This window comes from Siphateles boraxobius, unplaced genomic scaffold (assembly GCF_051911475.1).
Source record: "Siphateles boraxobius isolate OS27281-9 unplaced genomic scaffold, OSU_SipBor_1 226, whole genome shotgun sequence".
In the NCBI taxonomy this organism is placed as follows: Eukaryota; Metazoa; Chordata; class Actinopteri; order Cypriniformes; family Leuciscidae; genus Siphateles; species Siphateles boraxobius.
The window spans coordinates 259,787-273,610 of NW_027508840.1; the positions used below are offsets into that span (position 1 = coordinate 259,787).

The 13,824-nt window shown below is 41.0% G+C and overlaps 1 protein-coding gene across 1 annotated transcript in view; it reads left to right on the forward strand.

The window, feature by feature from the left end:
• The window catches only part of ncdn (neurochondrin), a 219,944-nt gene that overhangs the window by 182,771 nt on the left and 23,349 nt on the right, over positions 1 to 13,824 (forward strand). The gene's annotated exons all lie outside the window — the stretch shown is intronic.

Sequence of the window (13,824 nt, forward strand, 5' to 3'; positions counted from 1 at the left end):
TTTCACTATTTTCTCGTCTTTTACCATATATTAATATTTAAAACAACAACCTGACACAAACGCTTAAAATAATAATAATAATGATAAATTGCATTTTAAGTAATTGCAAAAAATTCCAGAGCATTTTTTCCCTGTATTGTGCATCTAAGGAAAATTATTATCTAGTAAATTATTATCACCTGGTAATTGTATGATGTAAATCACTTTATTGTCATTAACTTGCGTTAATAATTTGAAAAAGTAACTATTTTGTTGTAAATTAATGTGTTACTTTAAAAGTAATCTGATTACGTAACAAGGTTATGTGCATGTCCTACACATCATGATCTTACAAAGCAAGGTGCGATTTCTATACAAAACACTTTGTTAGTGTGAAGTTTTTACAACATAAACATTTACAAAATTTAACAGGATTTGATTTGAATCCAGGTCAAGTTCAGTAGTATTTACAGATCAATGTAATAATAGTTATGCTATCATTGCAATTTTAAAATTATATCATTATGTTCTTGTATCAAAACACTTTTCCTGGCACGCAAGGAAAAACATGATACAAATGTTGTGTAGTTGTGTCATGTCGATAAGAAGAGGATGTGTGCTCAATGTAAACAGTACACTTTTATTTGTGCAGTCAGAGCCGATCAGGGGTGCGTTTCCCAAAAGCATCGTTGGCCAACTTTGATCGCAATGTCCATTGAACTCTATTGGTAACGAGGGAACTTGCGACCATATTTGGCTTTGGGAAACGCACCCCAGCCCTATACACACACTACGCAAGTTGCGTAGGGCCGCGCAAATTACTCAAGGCCCCACCTCCTCCTCGTGTCAAACCGCGTCAATCAAAGTTTACAATATCGATGAGAAAATTAAGCGGAACTATATCCTTCTGGTCACGAAGAGAGAGAGAGAGAAAAACACCATGAGAGTGAACAGCAATCAGGAAGACTTGTGTTCTCTCCTCTCCAAGTTTGATGTCAGCAAAGAACAGTAAAGTTATAAGTTGATGTGTATCTATCTCTAGTCTGTCTGTCTTGCTAACCCAGCTGGCAAGTGCATATTTTGGTCTTTCTGTGTCTTGCTTAAAACTTCCATCTTGTGTTTTAAACAGGAAACCTTTATAATGAACATGTTAGTTGATCGCGCTGTGAGCGTGTTAGATACACTGCATCACTGTCGAGGAATCAGTCAGCTTTACAACATGTAAATTCATCTATTTCTCTCAAAATATATAACTATGAGTGGCTGGTAAACTGGGAGAACAATATAGTAAACTTTATAGTTATAACCACATGTGTATTTGACGAGCAGCGAAAGCTCCTAAATAAAGTTGTTGTGAGCTCATTGAGTTCTGCATTCGGTATAATCAATGAAGCTGGCAACACTCCACAGTGAATCTCTGTGTTTTGTAAATAAAGTGAAATAATCCCTCTATGTATCCATACCACACAATACAAATATTAAAACTAAAAAATATGTATTAACGCAACTCACTCAAAGTCTTCCTTCCACTGGAAAAAAAATGGTCTCTGACCGTGAACCGTAATAGAAGTTACATTATTATGCCTTTAGATAGCGGCAAATCAGTCAGTAGAAAATACTTTTATATTGAATACTTTTGTATCGAAACTTGTTGTGAACACAGAGAAGCAAGAGACACTGACAAATGACTAGTGTGTCAGATGTGGCGGTGAACATTCAAAATGATTTATTACGAATATAGGACTGACCTGAAGGAAAATGCTATATCTAGGCCTACTTTAAATGCAGGTATACTCCCTTACTCGATCTCTCACAATACTCTATACGCTTCAATCAACAATATCAATGAGAACATGTTTACGTTGCGGTCATATAGCCATGTTTTATCGTGAATATAAAACAGCTAACGTTATTGACCAATCAGAATCAAGGACCGGAACTAACCGTTTTATAACAGAAAATAGCCTACATTTAAACGTCACACAGATCATTTAAGATAACAAATACAACTTTACACCATTACAAATGTATATCTCATAACATGAATGAAACTGTAACTCGAAGAATAGGCCTATACATCGTTCTATAACGAAACGCATCAGAAAAGAAACGATCAAGAGTAATGCTGCCTTCACTATTATAAATGTTGTAGCCTACTTTCTACTTCTGAAGTCGAGATTACGAGCTTATAGCATTCGAATTTTGAGTTGAGAGGACGTTCATGTCCAATTTTAAAACTAAGTTAGTATTAACAATAGCTCTGAGAGCACGTGAAGGTAGCATCATTTCTCAGAATACAAATGATAGTTAATATTTTTTTCAATAATGTTGTGTAACAACATACACTCGTCACACACAGCCACATGGTGTCGGCACCGTTTCAAGTTTAAGACTCATAGTTGGGTAAACTTCTATATTGGTGAATAAGAGAGTAGCTATATTAAATATATTTTAGTGTTCCCAAATAGCAAAGAAAACTCCACAATAATGTTTTCACAACTTTCAATAGAAGAACAACAAATAGAGAAAGATTTATAAAGGCAGTCGGAAGAGAGAAATATGTCAACATTTTACCTTCTTCCTACACTCCTTCCGCCGCTGTATTACTAACACCCTCATATATATATATATATCTATATACAGGGGTTAAAATGGGCCAGAACAATCAGGTGTTGTGCCGAATTTCGACCCCCTGCCAAATTATTACCCCCCTCGTTGAAGTCAGTACCTGATTGCCTAATCCTAACCCCACCCCTAATCCTAACCCCTCCCCCACAACTAATCCTAAACCTACCAATGCTAGGGGGGTAGTAATTTGGCGGGGGTCAAAATTCGGCACAACACCGGAACTGCGTTCCGGCAACTCAGATAAATTAATAAATAAAAATAGATTCATTAATCTCAACGAATCTCGTTTTGAGCGTCAATCAGAAAGTTGAAAGAAGCTCAACTTTATGGTAATGAGCTATGACGCGGTTCAGCGGCAAAACGCCAGAAACCAATCAGAATAAAGACGTCCTTCACTCTGGCTGATTCCGGAGAAACATACGATGTTAACTTTCGTTCCTACCAAAACATTAGTTCCGAGAAAATGGAGGAGAAGCTGATAATCGCTGTTGCTGGGTTTCCTATCATATATGATATGACGTTGTTTGCTTACAGGGACCAGTTACAAAAGAACGAGGCATGGGATAAAATAGCAGCACCAAACACAACAACTTCGCGATTTTCCATAATGATCCAGTGATACACATTTGAGAATGAGCGCAACTTTTATTTGAAATATTTACGAACGCTCGTTTTAAGCAATATTATCTGTCTGCAGTCCCGGAGGCTGCATTTTCAGGATCCCACTTCTAGGACCGCATTTCTAGGACCCTAGTTTTTTGTGACAGCGCCACCTACCGAGTCGGAGAACCGCAGTCCCAGGAACGCATTTCCAGGACCCTAGTTTTGGAGGACCGAAAAAAGTGCCACCAAGGCAGTATTTCCACCCAATTTTAACTTCATTAGAGTATTTTTTTTTCAAGTTTTATTACACCCAAATACTACTTTCTTTATTGCAATTAAACCAGGTCCCTAGGAATGTTGAGAAATGATTGGGTCTAAGTAGCATACTATAATAACTAAAGTAAAATAAACAAGGAATCACGTTATAGTCTTTTCAGTCACTAGATGGACCACATTTTCAAGTACAGAGGGAAGACAAGGATGACTCTGGGGGAAGATTTAAGATTGTGTATTTTACAAAATAATATATAACAGCTGAACTTGAACACACAAAATATTTTACAAAATAATATATAACAACTGAAATTGAACACACACAAAAACAAATTTGATCATGACGTGAACCACATAGACAGAACTTCAATGGATGGACAAACACATGGACAACATCATCACTGACTGCTAAGAGAGAGAAAGAAAAGTGAATTAAATAAGGAACATTTAGTTGAACATGTTCTACTCTCTAATTTTAAATTTCATATTTAAAAGATCCAACAACCAACTTCATAAAACCATGTCAAAATGAAGAGACGTACACATAACATGTATTGTGGGTAACGTTAAACAGGCTGACTGTGGGCACGTGACGGAGTTAAAACATTAAGATTATTTTAACTGCATTAAAATGGAAAAACAGTGAGTAATTAACAAGCTTTCAGAACGAACATGCTACAGTTTATTGTGCTGTAAATAAGTCAACACAGGCTTATCCTGCAACAGTTCCGTTAAATGAACGTGCTAACAATTCATTTTCCAGCTAGGCTAATATATGATGGCTATGCATTCAAGACTGTTCAGCAAATCACCAGCACGTTGGCAACGTTAACTTTCCAATGAAATGCATCACAGTTGTTTTTAAAGTTAAACAAATAAAAATTGATTCGCATTTGATACTCACTCTCTGAATGTCATCTATCTTCGCTGGTCCTTTAATTCGGTAGGCGGCGTTGTCACTAAAAACCTAGGGTCCTAGAAATGCGGTCCTAGAAGTGGGGTCCTGAAAATGCAGCCTCCGTTTTTGCAGGCAGATGCTACTCGTTTTAAGCGGGAATGCAATTCATTTGCTCACGGTGACAACGATTTGACCAATTAGCCTTTCGCCGAGCCCCGCCCCCCTTAGTTACTGTTGCTACGACCGACAAACAATGGTCAAACACAACCAGCGGGACAGATTGCCATGACGGGAAGAGGTATACCCGTGAGTGTCAGTGACCTTTTCTGGATCAATACCTCCGCGATATCCTCCAGATCGAGGCAAAAGGCGTTACAGTATGCAGACGAGGGATATATTCAAAATATAAAATACGCAATGAAGGAGACACGACTACTATCGAGGCTAATGCTTATACTCTCTCAAGCGAAATCTGAGGAACCCTATGACCTGTACCTCAAATGCAACCAGCACAGCCTTGAAGAAGATTTTATAAGCTGGTTCAGTGGCCAATTGTTTGGAGTTAGAAATATATAACTCACGCTGCATATTTAGTAATTTTTGCCTCCGATACAGGATTATACATTCTCTTTAACGAGCAGGTTTTTCATTACCACGGCAACCGCTTGCGTGTCATGCTGAATGCGATTTTCATGTTTATAAAGTAACTATACATAAGAGACAGAAAGATGCAGATAATCATATATTATTTAAGATTATTTCTATTCGTTACGATATTGATATATTAACTGATGTTGTCAAGCAAGCTTCATGCTTTCCCCCTTGCGAACCTGCACTCCTCTAAACTGTAACGTTAGCCTACAGGTGCTGCACTGCTAGTGACTGTTGCTCATCTCCCCCCGAAAATATCATGTTAACAACAAACCTTTAGAAAACGTATTTCCTTTGTGGATCCTCTTGATCTGCTTTCTCCATGTTTCTTTGACTAATCTCAGTGTCAGTCTCACGCACACGATTTAACCATGTTCAACACATGGAACTGGTAGTGGGGCCGTCCACACTGTTTTTATCCATTGTAGGCACCGCTCACGATGTGTTTTTCGGCTTTGGAAACGGATAGAACACAACTCCTCCAGACAATCCCTCGGGGTAGCTAGAGTCCGATTTACAAACGCCGTGGGCACCGCTTCACCATCTTGCTTGGAGTCAATGTTTGACGGACCTGCTCACATAGTAACGGTTGCTATGATGTGTGATTGGTCAATGGCCGTTTTGACATTCAAATCGGCGGTGTGAACGTACAGTTATGCCTGGCTCACACTACAGGAGTTTTAAAATCCTAACCGATTTTGAAATCTGCTTGCACCACACACTTATGCCTGGCTCACACTACAGGAGTTTTAGGCCGATTTATGCCCGATTTCCCCCTCCCGAGAATCGGAGAAAATATCTTGTCGAGGACCTCGATCGGTTCCGATGTTCGGCGCAGATTATCTGGTAATGTGAGGCGTTCACAGATCGAATCTTGCACCTCCCGATCTGCTCTCACACAAATCGGGCTCGCCCCGATCATATCAAACATGTTTGATATTTATCGGGATGAGCAAGATTGTGATTACGTCAGTACTGTCACAATAGCCAATAAGAAACAAGTAGGGCTGTCGTGGTGAAGGAATGAGGTAAATTTGAGTGACCCATCGGCGTGATATGCACATAGACTGTAAAAAAGGATATGCGGTATTATCTTTATTTATTATCTTTATTTATTTATTTATTGCTAAATCAAAGTGTTACACTGTTGTCGGCAGGCACGAAGACTAGTACATGTTCACTAATGAAACCGAAACAAAAGAAAGTGGAGTAAACAGAAGATACAGTGTCAAAATAAGGGTCCACATAGTATAACAGAACATAAACCTGACACAAGCTTGTTAGATCATTGTTATATAACAGTTAGTTACGATCCTGTAATCTCACCAAACGAGAGGCGTTCTGCTGATATTTCACCAGTATCGTCATTGCTCGTCTCTGCGTCTCAGGCTGTCACTCAGTCCAGTTACACAATTAGGCCACTAGGTGGCGGCAAGATACTGCCTTTGAGTGAGTCATAACAAGAAATTCGGATTCATTCTAATATATAAGTAATGAAACAAGCTGTTAATTATTTTAACGTTTAATTTTAACTTTGAGCTCCACTTTAAGGCTCAGCTGCCCATTCCGGCGCATGGGCAAGGCAACGCTGAAGCTGTTAAGTCACCTCATATAGATGACGCCATTCATTAGAAATATCCTTAAATGTTAAAAGGATGATTTTTTTTTTTTTTAAAGATTTCGCTTTCCTTGGTCACGGCATATTTTTCAAATATGACTTGATCTGAAGGACAGATATTTAGTTTACATCCACTTTTCCGCTTCCGATCTGTTGCGTGAGATCACGTCATCATGGTGGAATCATATCTGGCATGATAATCTTATTAACATTTTGTAGTGTGTGATGCGCCATGATTTTCAAATCTTGTAGTGTGAGCATGTTTAAGATTTGAGGGAAGAAAATCTGCAAAGATTCTCCTTAAGTGTGTGGTGCAAGCAGATTTCAAAATCGGTTAGGATTTTAAAACTCCTGTAGTGTGAGCCAGGCATTAGGGAACGTCTGCCAGTTCCACCAACTGCAGCCTATAATTTGTATTATTTAAAATTAGGCTGCTTTTCAAATTCCAAAGCTTGTAGAAGGTCCCTATTGGCAATTCTGATTTGGTAGCCTTGAGTAAATTAACTTATCTAAGAAAATGATTCATAAAACTCATCAGTTGAGCCTATGTTTACTTTCTTCACTGACACAGACGAAATGAAAAGACTATCAGTCAAAGTAATGTGGGCTGGTGTGGCTACAATGCCAGGGCTCAATTTTTGTCCCAGTGCAGCAATTTTAACATAGTATCGTCATCATATCAGTGTTGATGGACCAAAATAAAACCATTTAAATATCAAGTAAATAAGTATTGTGATACTTGGTGCCACAGTGACACTTGTCCCAAAAAGTATTGCTATACCACTGTAAGCCTGTTTATTGGTCCATGTAGTGTTCCTTTATCTCTGTCGTGTAGTGCATTTAGTAAACTACCGACACATAAAGGTATATCTCCGAACTTGTTGTTTATTACTGAACATTAGCAGTGTGTGCTGCTCACCAGCATGTCAAAAAATAACACTCACTCACTGCCTCACGGTAACCACCATAATAAGAAACAAGGTGGCCCTCTAACAAGCGCTTTTGCACCCCCTGCTGGTGAGATCGACTAACATCAGATGGAGAGTATGCTCGGCAATCTACTGCTTTTCCTGCAGTTCCTGGACGTCAATGTTGAATTTACTGTCGAATTTGAACCACTGAATTTGTGGAAGCGAATTTGCAAAGCGAAATAAAATGGACCGAAAATTGCCTGTTGAATATTATAGGTTGTATTTTCAAACAGTCAGAATATTTTGGAAGTGAAATATGAAGGGTGAATATGGATTATTGAATTTTTAATAATGAAAATGTGTTTGAAATGTTTTTAATTGAAATATTCACAGCTTAAATATTCAACCATGTTGAATTTCAACCCATTAAAAATGCAAGCCCTAAAAATACAATGCATTAAAATGCAAGCATGGTTAATGCAATGCCTATTTTTTGTCAAGTAGTGCAATTCAACAGGCTTTTTATTTCAAAAACATTTGACATTATTTTACTTCCATAATTATTTATGTTCTTATATCATAACACTTTTCCTGGCATACAAGGAAAAATTGTTCAAATATTGTGTAGTTGCGTCATGTCGGTAAGTATGTGTGCTCAATGTAAACTACTCTTTTATTTGTGCAGTTCTGGTTGTCTGCTTTCTCTTTCAATAAGGAAGAAATCTAGCGCTCAGTAAACATAACATCAGCACAATGTGAGCCTTTTCAAGACTTTGGACATGCAATTTAATCCTCCTTCAAAAATTAAAGACAGTCAGTAACAGCAAATATAATTGATTTTGAAAAGGCTGGTTCAAGCAATGTAATTTTTTCTACATTTTTTTCATTAGTATTATTATTATTGCCTTTAAGTGTGGAAAAGTTTCTGTCACTGCTTATAGGTTTGGGATTATTATTATTTTTTTTGTGCCAGACTTCACTGTATCCTGCAAAGTGTCTTTGTTTTGGGTGTTATAGAAGTGGCCATAGGGCTCTCTCTCTCTTCACTTCAACCTCCCCCTTTGCTGCTCCTCCACGTCTGCGTTTTACAGCCCTTACTTCATCATATCCAAGAAAGGCATTGGGTTACGACTGTTCTTGGATCTGCATGTCTCGCATGGGCCTTTCACAAGCTTATGTTTAAGATACTAAAGCAGAAGCGCATCCTCGCGTGAGTTCGTCCCCAAGATTAGTTCGCAACAATTGACCAGGAGGACGTGTACATTCACATCTCGATTACCTCAACACAGACTGTTTCTTCGGTTTGCCTTTAAAGGGGCATTCGGCAACGCTAGCTATTTCTTCGCTGATTTTCACTTTTGTTGTCGCATGTTTTCTCAGCGTGCGCCCCCTACAGCTGTGAGGCGTATATTTCACAACAATGTCGTAAAAAAAACTCCCCTCCTCCCCCTTTCTACCGCTGCTCATGTGCATTTGTTATTATCGGAGCCGGCCAACTTTATCGTGTGGAGTGTGTCTACCGAAGTGAGTAATACATCATACACATTGAGGGCGGCGTGTGTGTTAATGTCAAATTGCCATAAAGCAGTTTGTGTTTCTCGCTCGTTCTCGCTTCTCACGAGACTTCCTTTTTCTAATATACCGGGACGCTAGTCCCCACATTGCAAGGTTGGTTTTCCGCCTAGGAACGTTGGGGGGAGCGGGGAAAGTCACCATTCTCACCAGAACAGGTTATTAAACCATCCAAATGATTTCTAAATGGTTTTATTAAGCTGAAATAGTTGCCGAATGCCCCTTTAAGGGTTGGTGACCAGTAAAGGGTCCTCCTCCCCTTTGGGCTCTTTACTAAAGTCCTGCATGGCCTTTCCCGCTGAGGGCCTTTGACCTTTCTCTCTAACATGTCATCTTCTAACCTCTTTCGCATTTGAAACTATCTCTACGACTCATTCTAGCTTACTCTCGAGATCTGTTGAGCAAACACACGGACCTAGTTCTCCGGCACCTCAGCCATCTGGGGCTTTAGATCAACTGGGAAAAGAGCAAATTGAATTGAATTGAATTGAATATGACGATGCGTCTCACCAAAGAGTGTGCTCAGTCATGCTGAACCACCCGAATACGTGCAGAGAGAAAATAAAATAAATTTAAATAAAATTGTGAAGTTAACGAATCATGCTTTTGAGTTGGAATAACATGAATAATTTTTTGTTGACAGCTGAAACTGTACAGTCGATTTCCCAGCATGCTCCACATGGGATTGGATTGAGATGCTAAACTCTAAACATCCTCCATTACATTCATGTTTGTCAGTATATTATGATCTTACACTTAAAAAAATACTTTTTTGTTAACAAAACGCTTTGTTGGTGTGAAGTTCTTTCAACGTACATGTTAACAGGATTTGAGTTCAATTCAGGTACAGTTCAAGCCTGGATGCCAGCCCGAACCCCGCCCACAAAATTTTTAGGTTGGGAAGTTCGGTCTGGACTCGATCCGTTGAGGAGCTACTATGCCCGAAAAAAAAATTGTTCGGACCAATCAAATTGTCAGGGCGGGCTTTATACGATGATGGACAGATGAGCAACGGTATCGTAACCATCCACGTCATCAAAGAGCGCTTGGGTTGAATTAATGGCTGCCGCTGGAGAATTGAGTTGTGTATATTCCGCTATCGCGTGTGTTATAGAAGATATAGACAGCGCATTAATTTTAAAATAGGAACAGAGAACAGCGATCAAGGCATTTGTCGATGGGAAAGATGTGTTTGCCGTCCTTCCTATGGGATTCGGAAAAAGTTTAATCTATCAACTTTAATCTATCGCTCAACATACGTCACTTACTCCGTTGCTCTGATTGGTTCTAGGTCTATCCAATTGAGTGCTGTTACGTGTTAGTATTTTTTTGTTCCCTCCCTGTTTATTGGTTGCTGCGTTTCTCCCTTTTGCTGTTGCTTTCTTGTTTTCCCACTCTCTCTCTCTCTCTCTCTCTCTCTAAATTAGTAGGTGCTGCTATTGGTCGGAGACAACCAATCATCGGTCCGTTCAGGATATAAGGCACTCTGGAGAACGGAAGAGGAGGAGGAGCTTGGAGCTTGTGTTTTTTGGCTGTGCTACTGTGTGTTGTTGGAGAGTACTGATTTTGTGGTGGTTCGCTTGCGTGCTTATTTGAGTGATTGCTCACTCACTCAGAGGACTTTTTATCTGATCCAAACTGCACCGGTCCAGAGAGAAGGGGAAAGGGAAGTATGTCACGTGACTTACATATCACATACACGTAGAAATTCTTCTGTTAAATACATCAGGGAAGGAGCGTGTGCAACTGTGTGTAAGTTTTGTTTTGTTAGTTAGTGAAGTATTAGTTATGGCGTGTCAAGCGCTGAAGAATTATTTATTTCCTGTTTTTTGTTATTAGTTAGTTTAGAGGGCGAGGATTAGCTGATGTGTGTTTTGGTTTTGTTATTTTTGTTTATTTAGCGCCGCTCATTTTCTTTCTCTCTGTGGCTTATTGTAATGGTGTGTCTATAGCTGTGAATGAGTTTGTCTGTTTATTGTCATTTATGTAAAAACATAATGTTCGTGTTGTAAATAAAGCGAACCACCTGCTTGCAGTAATTGATTGTCTTTGCCTCATTCACCCACAGTACTCCCAGAGACCAAAATTATAGGAGTGTGTAACGATTTTTATTATGTACGTCTTCATTATACCTCTATGCCATCAGGGGACGCAACAAGTGCAGAGGCCTTTTATTTCCTGGTTCGGTTGACACACGCCCCATAATCACAGCCCAATGGAGCAGTATCAGACTCACATTCTGACTAGAATCTGAGTATGACGATGTCAGGCTAGTACACATACACAGAATACACATACGACCCGTACACATACACAGAATACACATATGACCCGGAGGGGGATGCATATGGAGAACACTGGGGTGTCCAGCCCCCAGGGTGGAATATTTCAACCCCAGGGGTGGCAAGCTGGCTTTCCAAAGGAAAGACACATGCTCAGAGAGGCTTACAGTGGAAATACACATGTGGGGGTCGCCCAGAGGAGGGACCATGCACACGGAGGCACCTAGCCAATGCGCAGGCAATAGACACTGGCGTCGGCGTCAGCAGTGCTGGAGGAACTCAGGGCTTGTCGGGGAAGCTCACCTGAGGAAATATCGCACTTATCCAGTCCAGGGAGTTGAATGGCGAGCAAACGAAGACACCTGAGCGGGTCCTAGTACTGGCTGGTTGAAGCGAGTACACGAGAGGACACAGGCTCCACTCGGTGTCGCCCAGCCTGCAGCTATGCAGATGCCTGTTAGCGAGGCGCCATGCGCTAGAGCCCAAGAGGACGCCACACTCCGGGTGGAGTGGGCTGTCACACCAAGGGGGCATGGTCGACCTTGCTGCTGGTATGCCAAAGCAATGGAGTCCACTATCAAGTGAGAGCCTTTCCCTTCATCTTCCCACCATAACAGACAAAGAGCTGGTCTGAGGTCCTGAAACACTGCGTTCTGTCTACATAGGCGCGGAGAGGGCGTACTGGACAGAGCAGTGCCAAGGCTGGGTCTGCCTCCTCCAGGGGCAGCGCTTGCAGGTTCACCACCTGGTCCCGGAAGGGAGTGGTGGGAACCTTGGGCACATATCCAGGCCGGGGTCTCAGGATCACGTGAGAGCAGGCCAGCCCGAACTCCAGGCACGCTTCGTCAATGGAAAATGCGTGCAGATCCCCTACCCTCTTGATGGAGGCCAATGCAACCAGGAGCGCTGTCTTCATTGACAGGAACTTAAGCTCCACTGATTGCAAAGGCTCAAAAGGAGCACTCTGCAGGGCAGTTAGAACCACTGAGAGGTCCCAAGAGGGAACGAGACGAGGGCGAGGAGGATTCCGTCTCCTCGCTCCTCTCAGGAACCTGGTTCATCAGGTCATGCTTTCCCACGGACTTACCCTTGACTGCGTCATGATGTGCGGCGATAGCGGCAACATATACTTTCAGGGTGGAGGGAGACAACCTTCGCTCCAACCCCTCTTGCAGGAAGGAAAGCACAACACTAATCGAACATCTCCGGGGGTCTTCTCGGTGAGAACACCAGTTGACGAAGAGGTTCCACTTCAATGCGTAGGCATGTCAAGTAGACTTGTAGTGAAGACCGCCTAAACTGAGACCAAGACACTACCAAGACCAGAGGGTATCGAGACCAAGACAAGACCAAGACCAAGACAGACCAAGTCGAGACCGAGACCAAGTCGAGACAGGAGGGAAAAAAACAGACTAGTGTACAGTGTTGGGAAAGTTCACTTTCTACATGAACTAGTTTAAAGTTCAGTTCACAAATTTTAAAATGAACTAGTTCAGTTCAGTTCATACTTTAAAATTTTGAACTAGTTCATTCATAGTTCTTTTTTCCATATGTTGCTGCGAGCTATTATTTTTCAAAATGATTGCCACAACCCATATAGAACTACAGACAGCAATTATTTTATCGGCGGGCAAAGTATGAACAGAAATGTAAGATTTTTCCCATCGTCACCGACCTTGTCATAAAACTCGTTTAAATGATCATACGACGCTTCCTTGCTGCATTTTGTTTTGATCAAGCATGCGGCGGTGCGACTCTGGTGGCTGGTGTTGCCAGATTGGGTGTTTTTTCCGCTATATATTAAGGCCTGTTTACGGTGTATTTTAGCCGGGTTTTCGCCTGGAAGGCTCTATAGTAATCTGGCACCCTATTGAACGAAGTTAAACTGAGAGCGCGCCGTGCGCCGTTCACAGACACCAGAATGTACTAGTTCACAGTAACGTTCACCAGGCAGTAATACAGTACGTTCAGTTCACGTTCGCCCAACATATGAACGAGTTCATGAACTATCGTTCAATGAACGCGTTCAGGCACAACACTGCTAGTGTACTCTCTATTCGTATATATCCTGCTTGATATACAACCACTGATGAACATAATCGGTTTTGATGAGGAAAAAAAAAACTATACGAGAAAAAAAAAACAATACGAGTGCGGATTAGAACCCAGAACCTCTGACACGGTTGGCGAAAATTCTACCACTGGACCATTAAGATATACAACATTCAAATAGGCGAAACGAGTCACACGAAAATTCAAATACCGTTGCATTATAGAACGTTGGTAAATCCCCCGACCACTATGTCGGTCTGAGACAGCGAGGCCTAGAGACATACATCACTAATGTCAAGTGGACGATGCTCTAGCGGAAGTGATGGTAGCCACCACCGCTGGTGGTAGGGTACTCAA